Here is an 11,415-nt window from a genome sequence, read left to right on the forward strand (position 1 = left end):
GTGACAATACGTTGTGGTGTCACTGCGTTGCTTCGATGATAATCGCATTACCACCGACATTCGTAATGAGAGGGGGTTCTGCAGGATTTTTTTTTTCATTTTTTTTAACATTAATTGTAGCTATCGGTGCTCAGACAAAAGCAATGCTAATGGCGCTTGTCTCATTTTTTTTTTTTTGGTTAATGCTGATAAAACACAGGACATGCAGGGAAAGAGCGAGAGGTAACATAAAGCGAAAGGCAGGGCGTCTAACCAGATGGAAAAATCTAGTATATCATATTATGCATTGGGACCGAGGAACAAAGGGGCAGGGGAGGAGGTAAAGGAAGAGAAATAGCGCAACGGCACTCAAACAAGCATAACGTTCGTGCGAAATGAAAACCAGCTGTAGGGGTTTCCACAGGCCAGCTGTTCGAAGGGAGTGCACCGCCCTTCGCTCCGACTATCGGTGAGGCCGTCATTGCAGTACCTGTCGTCTGTTCCCAAAATTACGGTAGTTCTCGGACCATTCCCCTACTCGATGGCTACATATTACTTCGGTTAGTCATAATGTGCTCATTGATTAAAGGCACGCGGGTAACGTCCATTAATGATCGTAGCCTAGAGATGTCGTTCGGCGTTTGACACTTCATCAACGGGACTCGTTGATGCAGGATTCCGCAGCAGGATTCCGGACATAAATGATAAGTGTACTTCATCATTCTTCGTTTCCGTCACTTCATAAATGCGCCAATGTTGTTGTTTCTTCCACTAAAGTAAAAAAAAATAACTTATAACACATGTGTTTAGGTGTTTCCCGTTGAACATTTAGCCATCGAACCCTTTTAGGCGAGCCACGTGTATTTAGCCAGTGCGGCCAATTAAAGCGGAATTTGGGTGTTCGCTTTCATATTGCTCGAGGGACCACAACTGTACCAAAACTTCACAGCCGCCTGCTACAGGAATAGTTCCTACAGACTTATTAAATTCCCGCATCATTGAATTTGCCGAGAAGCTTCCTTTTTTTTACAGCGCGAATATAATTTATAGTTAATCTTGTCGAAATATTGCAGACTTTCAGTGTTGTAACCAGTGGACACACAAAAAAAACATAGGGCCTGTATAACTGCAACGTTATGACTGTTAGGGCCGGTAAAACTAACAATTCGCTTAACTCGATTCTGTTTCTTTCTAATCCCCACAGATCACGACCAGCCGATCATGCAGATAAGATGAGAGGGTGCCACTCGGAAAAAAAACACGAAAATAATAGTAGAATCATTGCGTTATCTTGGTCCAGTTAGCTGAAGAACCTTCGTAAACCAGGGCATAAAACTTTTAAAATTGTATAACTGGAACCTACCAAGTCATATACCAGCTTGACTGGCCTGTTAGTGGCATCGTGCACATCAAAGCAACTTGAATGTTGCCCACAGGAATTATTGAGGGTCGCTCTACAGATGTAAAAAAAATCGATCGCAGGTCATGCCTGGGGATAGAAACATCAAAAGAAGTTCTTCTTGGTCCAGTAAACTGAACATTATGTTTTGGCACAAGAAGGGCGCACACACACACACTAAAAGCAGTGTGTGTATGTGCGGGTGTCTGTGTTTTAGCGTGCATTGACGTCTTGTGCGTAATGAAAGATGTTCAGCGGGCAGCTGAATATGCACATTTAAGCAAACCAAATGTGGAGGAATCCGCAAGTACTAGGAAATATTTTGAAAATTAAACCACCCTGAAAGCATCCCGAAGCTACACAAAGGAAGTGCCCGCGAGTTCCAGAGAAAGAAAATTTTGCGAGAAAGTAAGCGAAAAAAAAAAACATATATGCGGGTCACACGCACTGTGGGAATCGATGTGAGTGAAGCTTTGTATGCTGTTTGCTTTAATTGACGATAATTGGCGGTGCTATTGGTGGCGAATGTGTAATTTCTTCGCGGTTTAGTCCAATACGAGAGTGGCGAGCTGATATTAAACGTTGCCTTGCGTGCACCACTGCTGGTTGTCTGCGTAGTGCACAGAACACAAAGGGAGACGTGTTTGCTTGATGCGTTGTTGCGCGTCGTTGTTCGTAATCTCTGAGAGACTTGAGCCCTATTAGTGTCTCACATGGCACATCGCATCGTGGCACAAGCGTTAAACTTTAATTGAATTATGGGCCTGTACGTAATTCAATTAATTATTATAAAATTGTATGCATTCATTGTGTACATGCATATGCGGGCTGCACCACGGTTCGCGGCGTATCGAAGACGCTCCTCTTCTTCGTGACGCTTCTTTTGGGCCTGTGTGTCCTTGACGCTGAGTGCACACTTTGGAGCCATTGTGCTGGTGCGTGTTGACGTGCTCCTCCTGCCCGCTGCACGCTGTTGAGACGCCAGCTCCAAGCGCTCTTCAGGCTACGGTCGATTGTAATGTTTACACTATCACAGCCCAGCACGCGAACTCCACAGCCCAGCACCTGGATTGTTGTCGCATAGGAAAGGAAGCACAGCACTTGCCATACCAACAAACTACGCCATCCATCGGTCCCGGCCTTTTCGCCGGCGGTGACGAATGGATGGATGGCTGGTATGAGCGTCTGCTTTGGAACGGGACCGTGAGTTACGCAACCGGGCTCTTGTCTTTCTATTGCGCGATGTCCTACCTATGTTTAAAGAAAGAAAAAAAAGTAAAGGAAAAATAAACCCCACGAAGAATTCCCATCATCAGGCTTTCTGAATCCCTATTGAGAATATTGTTTTTGTACGCCTTCGTTGTTTGTCGTTTGCCTGCTTTTCTTCCACTAATCTACCTATGGCCTATTACTAATCTCTATTGCGGACATGTTTACTTTCCCCCAGCTCTCGCTAAACACAGGAGCTTCAATGAGGCCAGAGGTGTCTAAATCGACCGCTGGGCAGATATATTCAAATTCTAACAAAACATACTCCATCGTTTCCCTAACTTTAGCGCAGCACGCATATGCTTCTTCTTCCTTCTTATATCTCGCTTTATAGGTGCGTGTTCTATGGCATCCTGATCTCACTTGGAGTGGCACCGCCCCCCCCCCCCCCTCCTATCAACCCACGCCACCACTCCTCACACACTTTCCTAAAGCGCCGACAGATCAATCTACTTGGCAGTCAACATTTTGCCGCCTTTTAGAGCGAAAGCAATGTATGACTAACTTCCGCAGTTTTTTTTCGGCGTCCGTTAACAGCAAAAGTCATCATGTGGACCAATCCTGGTGATAGTGAAGAAAGGGTCCAAGGTCAATGGCACATACCCCTTTGGACTCGGGAACCTACAACGCGCCCTTCGGAGTCTTCGGGACGGGCCCACGTATGGGGAGCCCTTAACGCCTGCTTCGCCTCTACCGCGGGTGGGCCCGGTATTGCAATATCTTCGGGATCGGCCTACAAATGGGGAGCTTTTAATGCCTGCTTCACCTCCGCCGGAGGTGGGCCCGGTGTTTCACTATCTTCGGGATCGGCCCACGTGTGCGGGGTGCTTAACGCCGACTTCACTTCCGCCGCGGGTCGGCCCAATATTGCATTATCTGCAGGCCGACCCGCAGCGGAGGTGAAACACTTTGCTTTTCGTTTGAGAGCTTTGACTGTCGTCAGCTTTCGCTGCCATTCCATCTTCACAGGGTGGAATGGTTGTCAATTTTTGCACTCCTTTTGGATGGCGGTAGTTATCAGCATCTCCTGGGGTGTGGAAACCAGTTTTCTCATCGATTCGGTGCCCGCGCTACTAACGCAAGAGAATTCAGTTGTCACCATCTGTTGCAGCAGGCAGGGCCTAGTTTATTGTTTTAATTATAATATTTTATTTTATTTATAATGCCCAACAAAATTTTTATCTGACCATCTATTCAACGATCACGCGCATCGCTGTTGCTTCGTTAGTTCAACCTTCCTTATTTAGACTGATCCAGGGGACAGGAAATGGAATCGGTTCATAGTCAGGTGGTCTGTATGCTCGTGGAACGAGTTGTTGCAGGAGAAACCATCAGTTGCGTGTAAGTTTTCCTTTTGCTTCATTATTTCCTCGAGTGACGGCTCGCCGCGACGCTGGCAGATCTTCGGAACCATATACCCGCGATATGAGTTAGATAAGGTGGAAAATTAGATATTGCGAAACAGCGTCCATCATCAGACCATGCAATAACCGTTAAACTCATAAGCAATATGACTGTCACCCGTTACCTCGTCTGGTTTTTCCCTAATTGTACAGCACTGTTCGTGCAAAATTGGCAACTGGAAACAAGAGGCGAAGGAGATGAAAAATTAAGCGATCTGCTTAGGGAGAAAGCCATGGCAACAGCCAAACAGGGAGGAAAAGCGAGAATTGTTCGTGAAAATATTTATGGATGAATATCTTTTTATTTAAAATGTAACTAGAGAAAACTCCACCGGAAGTTGAGAATAATTTCATGTGTTTAATGACGCTTCTACAGTTATGAATCGAGCCGCTTGACGTATCCACTTCCCTGCTGTGCTAATGGGGGTGTTTTTCTAACCTTCCGCGGTGGCCTCAGTACCTCTAGAACCCCACAGCGTCCTATGCTCTACGCCGTTGTACGGGACTGTGGACCACGAATCTTTACGCAACTTCCCAAATAACAACACGAATCGGTTTTGGCACTTCGTAGAGCAGTAAACGAGAGATGCAAAATAACTGTGATTGTTCCGCAAATATACCTTTATCTAAATTCTTCCAGAGCTAATTCAAAAAACGCTACTAGAAATCTTTATTTGGCACTTTCGCTTGTTAACTTGTTTTTGGCAAGGTTCTTCCTGCGCATCTTTCATGCGCGAGTCCATTTGATGTGGTTCTTTGTTTGCCAAGTAAAGAAGAGGTGTATCTCACAGGTGTACCTGTGAGATACACGTTATTTCAATCCTCTTTTGCGGGTTTACGCGTCTTTATGGCGAATGGTGGGCATTAATCATATTTGTACTAGTATAAGTACCCTCCCCCTCATTTGCATAAAAGTGTTACCTAGGGTTGGGCCCCCCACGCCCCCCTCTCCCGAAAAAAAATCCTGCGTACGTGCCTGCGCTCTGTGCCTCATTATAGCCGCGTACTTCTCCTCCCCTTTGCCGTTACTGTTTTTTCACTGTGTTTCTATATATCTATTGCTTTCGTTTATCCACATACCAAGGTATTTGTATTCTTTTACTCGAGGTATTTCCTGGCCCTATCGGGCTTCCGATTTTCTAACGCTTAATTTTAAATCTAAATTCTCGCCTTCCTGTCCATAGATATTAGCAAGACGTTGCGTATCACTTTGCTTGTTAGCTAGCAGCACAACGTTGTCCGCATAAAACAAACCTGGAAGCTGCTGCCTAACTATTGTACCCGCCTGTTTGTATGAGAAATTAAGCTCGATATTACTTCCGTCTAGCTACCTTTCCATTTTTACTGTGTATTTCATATACAGCAGCGGGGATAAAGGGCACCCCTGTCCCATTCCCATGTTGATATCAACTTTCTCCTTTCTCCTTTCTCCTTTCAATGCAAACAATATTTTGTATGTAAATCTCTCTCAAAAGCGGGATGCGCGGAGGCGAGCGCAATCCGGTGGTGTTCCAATAAACCCAGTGGCACGCGCGGCAAGACCATGACGGCGCACGGAAAGTCAGGAGAAGAATGCAAAGAAAGCTTCGCTTTGAAATTCCATCCTCTGAGAAGTTTCCTTTTGTGAATTACTCGCATCGGTCTTCTTGGCAGATTTGTACTATTTGCGGATGGATGACAATTTTCCCCATTTATATACTGGGCTATGCGGTGAAACGAAGCTTCGTTCACTTGTTTCAGGCCCGCTGCCGGTTTTGACTGCCCTGAAAAGAACCACTGGAACTGCAGGAAATGTATACGAACCCGAGAGACCAGAGAATCTCCGCCAGATGTATCCCGCAGCGACAAACTCCGGCTCGCGTTGACTGCTCCACGTGGGGCCGGCAGCAGAAATGCACCGCCGCACCGCGCGCCTGTGACGGCTGGTCGTCGAGGTTCGTCGTTCGCGCACAGCTGTTGTTAAAGGCGCATGCCTGCGCTGACTGTGTGAGAGAGAAAGAGCCCTCTATCCGGCTGTTTTCGCTCGTGTATGTGTGTATATAGATAGTATTACACAAGAACGATGTGGAGGGAGGGCGTTGGAAGGAGGGGTGGGGTATGCTGCGCTCACCACGCGTTTAACGTCATTGCTGGCCCCGAAGTGACCAGACAACAGATTCCTCTTCTTCCGCAACGTTGACGCGCGTGCGTATACGCATTGAGTGGTGTGCACCGAAAGGTCATTCCGCTTCCGCCATTCGGTTACACATCCGCCACGCGGCTTTCGTTTGCGCGGAGTGGCTTGCGGTCAAGGACTGTAAGCGCACGCTCTGTTGGGAACTGCAATTCGCAGGCGAATTTCGCGTGCTCGAGCGACGCCTTGCCCGGTCTCGTTCGCTTTAAGGATATAGTGCCTTTGTATAGATCTGTCCCACACATCCCCAGTTTATTCACACTTAATGCAGCGTGAACAGAGCAATGACGAGTGTTCAGTATACAGCATGAGCGCTACAGTACAGGTACGTTCGACCATCGTGTTTTTGGATTGTTATTTAGGGTGCGTTGGTATTTCATTGACATTCTTAGTGATATTCAGGCAATCAAGGCGGGCTTTAACTTTATGCCGTAGGGCACAGTGTCTCACAGTGTCTTTGCTCGAAAAGGAGTGCTGAGAATTTTCGATATGCTCAGAGCAGTATAATACAACAGCGTGAGAGTCAGTATAATCTTTCCAACCTTTTCGTCCTTCTTACCCAGGCAATTTCAATCACGAAGAGAGAGAAAAAGCGCGATCTATAATAGATCATTTCGAAATGTTTTTAGCGCATACGCTTCGCGAGACTGGCTGCTCCCAAGTGATGAAATACCATTATATTGCTTTTGCACGATGCAAATTAACTGAAATGAATTATTTATATCTATCCCAGTTTCAGAACAGCGAGGGACAGGAAATGGAGGCTAAAATGGTGCTTGATGTATGCTTGAAGACCGCCCGGTGCCCGTTGATCACTTGACAGCAGCTGGTGAACATGGCCGCGACAGTTTTAAAATTCTAACTTAATGCGCGATGCATTTACAAACTTTTTCAACTAGTGCAAAATAGCAAGGCCTACATAAAACCGACAAAACACTCATAATTAAATAACACTAGATACACCATTTTTAACTTATCAGAAAGAGTGAAAACACCAACGCATTTTCTTCAACGCTATTACAGATCTATCAATTAATGGGAAAGTGAAAAGAGAACCGCTGGAATAGATAATTGTACACATATTTTTAATATTCTAGCAATAAATGTGCAGAAGGAGGTGAAGAATATAAAGCAGACATTTCTATTATAATTCTTCAAATAAAACGTTCTTCTGCTCAAGGATATTAAGATAAAGTGGTAAGATGAAGTGCAACGATTGTCTGTGATACATGGAGTGGCTAAAGGATAAATACCGATAAACATGGTGACGTGCCTTATAAGCAGGTGCATAAGAAACTAATTTAAATGCACATAATATGAGAGCATTAGTACTTTGAATAGCATCCGTTTAAATGCATCGTATTCTGAAAACATGTAGCGCAGTTATTTTTAGGATTTTAAACATTGTGCAGCATTGTTCAGCATGTGTGTACCATGGCACATTACCGATAAGCCTGACAGCCCACTTTTCTGGAACAATTATTCTGTTTATTCGTTGTTTCCCGTAGATACAAGCAGTAAGTGCTGTAAGCAATTACAAGTAGTTATACTTGTAATTAGATATACTCGTAGTAATATACTAGGCATACTTGTATTAATACTTGTAATGTAGATGCAAGCAGTAAGTAATTTTCACCCGTACTGGTAGTAAATGCCTGAGTCGACATAAGGAACCATTTATTTTGCTTACTTTCTTGCACACATTGAAAACGTGTGCATCCCCAAGTAAGTGCTTCGGAAAAAAACAACACCCAAGCACTTTATTGACGCTACAACTTCGATCATGTTGTTCCTCATAAGAAGTGGGAAATTACTACGAATGCTTTTGTCTATTTTGCATGGAATACTATGACTCTTGCTTTATTAGTGTTAACCTTTCGGCAGTTTTTTTGTTGACCACTGACGCAAGTATTCCAGGAATCCATTGCCATGCTCGATAAATCATGCGCTGTGCTGCTGGAACCTCATCTGAGTACGCAATTATATTGACCAATACAGGGTTGTAGAATGTGTCATGGACGCTTACAAAGAACAGCAGGGGACGTAGTATACTGCAGTAAGGCATGTTGTTGGGCTAGTGGGTGCATAGATTCAGTAAAATTTCAAACTGTGCGAATGGGACGGGACATGAATAGAAGCATGGACGCACACAAAAAGCGCAGACTTCCAACAGACTTTATTTCGTGAAGGCAGAAAATTTATAAGGTTCTACAAAATAGACAAACAAGGAACAAACAATCCAGATGAAATTGTGCACGAGGCAGTGAAGAAAAATGGCAATGCCACGTGTGCTACAAGAGCGCGGGAGAGCCTGAATATGCCCATCTAGGAATTCGATTTCTTTCGTTGATAGTGATATAGAAGGTGAGGTAAAGCAGTTGTCACTCTTTTTAGCGGTATGAAATGCCTCGAGAACTTCTCTTTTAGTTTTTGATTTTGCCTTTGAAAGGAATTCAGGGTGTTCCAGGTACGGCAAACAGCTTTTGCTGTCGTATCTCTTGCAGTGCAAGGGGAGATTGCTGCCCGTGCCGGTGCGCCTGGATCGTTCGTGTTCCTGTGCACGCTCATTGAAACAGCGGCCAGTTTGCCCTATGTAGGACCGGCCGCATGACAGAGGTATCTCGCAGACGACATTAGAGATGCAATTAGTGAGCTTGTTGTGATGATTCTTCTCGCATGAGCTATACTCCTTTTTTGCATTGGTCAGTAGTGGGCACACTTTCTTAAGTTTGCAAGGCGCTGAAAAAACGACACGAATCCCATATCTTTCTGCAACCTCCTTAATGTTACGCGATAGACAATGTAAATATAGCGTGACAAAAGGTGGTTTTTTTGGTTGAAGAGTTGCTCTTTCCTTTCCGGAGATTTCAGTTTTATTTTATTTTCAACGTACTGTCAAACCCATGGGGGTTATTACAGGAAAGGGTGAACAAACTTTGACACATATTTGTACATTTGCAATCCAAAACAAAAATACAGAACATTTGGGAACAAATACGGAGACGCAAACAATATCAATAAGTAAAAGAGAGGACTGCCTTCTCGACAAGCTCAATAAATTTGGGAAACGTTGTCTGCTCAGTGACACACGGGTTCAGTCCATTCCATTCTCGTACACCTTGCGGGAAGTAGAACAAGAACGCGTTATTATGGCAGGAAAACTCTTCTAGACTATTTGGGTGCATCTTTCGAGTCTGGCGAGCGGATTCAAAGTTTATAAAGTCTGAGTAGTTTAGTTTAAATCAGTTGTGGAGTAGCATGTTCAAAAACTTCAAACTCTGTAGTTTCGATCGGCTTCCCAGAGTGTGAAGGCCTGCACAATGTGAGAGCTCAGTTAGTGAATCGGTACGCTTATAGCGGTTTTAAAGAAAACGGGCAGCTTTTCTTTGAATCATCTCGAGTTTGTGGGTGTTATTTCTTGTGTGCGGAAACAAAACTATATTCGTATATTCTAAGATCGGCCGAATAAGTGTGACGTAGGCAATGTACCCAGTTTCAAATGCCGAATGACGTAACACTCTCTTGCGAAAGAACAGTTTCTGCATTGTTTTCCTGGTTACTTGTTGGATATGCGCAGTCCACGTCAAGTCGGAAGAAATGATGAGTCCTAAATAAAGATGCTCGGAGACATTTGAGAAGATGGCATTGTTAATGGAATAAGAATAGTCTCATTTTCTTTTTTTTCTTTGTAACAGACATTGAAACGGTTTTTTTTTCTAACTTTATTGACATCTGCCAATTCTTGCACCACTGCCCAATTTTATTTATTGCTTTATTGAGTTTAATTTGGTCATCAATGTTCTGGATTTCTCGGTAAAGCACGCAGTCTTCTGCAAACAGTCGGATTTTAACGTGAACTTCTTTCGCAATATCATTTATGAAGAAGAACAAAAGGAGGGGAGCTAGAACAGTGCCGGAAATAACTGTAACCGGAAATAACTGTAACTGGACCAGAAAAATGGTCTCCAAGATGCACAAACTGCCTCCTATTGGACGAATAATTACTTATCTAGCAAGTCACTGTCCCATCTCCGAGTATGTTCGTAAGCTTGAAAATTAGTTTCGCATGAGAGGTGCGATCAAAGGCTTTTGATAAGTCCAGAAAGAGCATATTAATTTGAGACTGGTTGTTAAGGGCTAGTGCAAGGTCATGAGTTATTTCTATTAGTTGAGTAACAGTGGATAACCCACTGCGGAAGCCGTGCTGGTTTGGACGAACGATATGATTAGTTTCTACATTTTCTGTAATGAACTTCAAGATAATATGCTCAATCATTTTACAATAAGTACAAGTCAAAGATATAGGCCGGAAGTTTGCTGGCGATAAAACTGCTCCCGATTTATAAACTGGAACAATTTTAACAATTTTCCACTGTGCTTGGCGGCTACTTTCACGTATTGATTTTGAGTATATAGAATGCAAGTACTTGCTGATAGGTTCTGCATACTGTTTTAAGAATTCGTTCGGAATTCTATCAGGGCCGCTGCATTTTTTCACGTCGATATTTAAGAACATAGAAAATATACCAGTTTGTGAAATAGTTGGAAAGCCAGTTAGTTTTCTCTGTTGACTCCCAAAGGCGAATGGGTATGGGTATGCTGAAACATCTACATCACGCATAAACACCGATTGAAAGTAGTTACTACAGGCATCTGGTGTGTCTTTATTTTCCACGAGGGATGTTACGTGGGCGCTGTTTTGAGAGTGAATGTAACGACAAAATGTAAGGGGGGAGCCCTTGATGAAATGTTTTCATGTGGTGCTACTCAAGTGCTCTTTAGCGCCACGAAGTTCGCCTTTCAATAAAGTTGTGAGAGAATTTAAACGCGAGCAATAATCAGAGTTCATGCATGATTTTTTAGTTTTTCTTAGCCGCTTGATTCTGCACTTTAAGTGAATTATTTCGTGTGTAATCCACGGATTGTGTTTTCTCGTCACCTTTGCTATTTTCGGAACGGAACAATTAATGCAGTACATAATATGTGGCCGAAATTTCAGCCAGACATCGTCAATATGTGACTGCTCGTCAATACAAAAATTACAGATGTCATGGTATTCATGGTAAGATACGTCATGATACCAACACCGACATCATCTACCCTAATGAAAGCAAATATACTTTTGACAGTGCCCTTCTTCCGAGTAACACGTGCTATAGGCAAAGCACACAGGACTAGTTTGTGGTCCGACA

The 11,415-nt window shown here is 43.7% G+C and overlaps 1 protein-coding gene across 1 annotated transcript in view; it reads right to left on the minus strand.

Moving 5' to 3' along the window:
- LOC135901684 (uncharacterized) overlaps positions 1–5,983 on the minus strand; it is a 74,819-nt gene extending 68,836 nt beyond the window's left edge. Inside the window, exon 1 of the mRNA XM_065431533.1 lies at positions 5,854–5,983. The gene's annotated coding sequence lies outside the window, so the exon portion shown is untranslated. The remainder of the gene's footprint in view (positions 1–5,853) is intronic.
- Positions 5,984–11,415: the final 5,432 nt, after the last annotated feature.

The sequence above is a fragment of the Dermacentor albipictus genome, chromosome 1 (assembly GCF_038994185.2).
Source record: "Dermacentor albipictus isolate Rhodes 1998 colony chromosome 1, USDA_Dalb.pri_finalv2, whole genome shotgun sequence".
Taxonomy (NCBI): Eukaryota; Metazoa; Arthropoda; class Arachnida; order Ixodida; family Ixodidae; genus Dermacentor; species Dermacentor albipictus.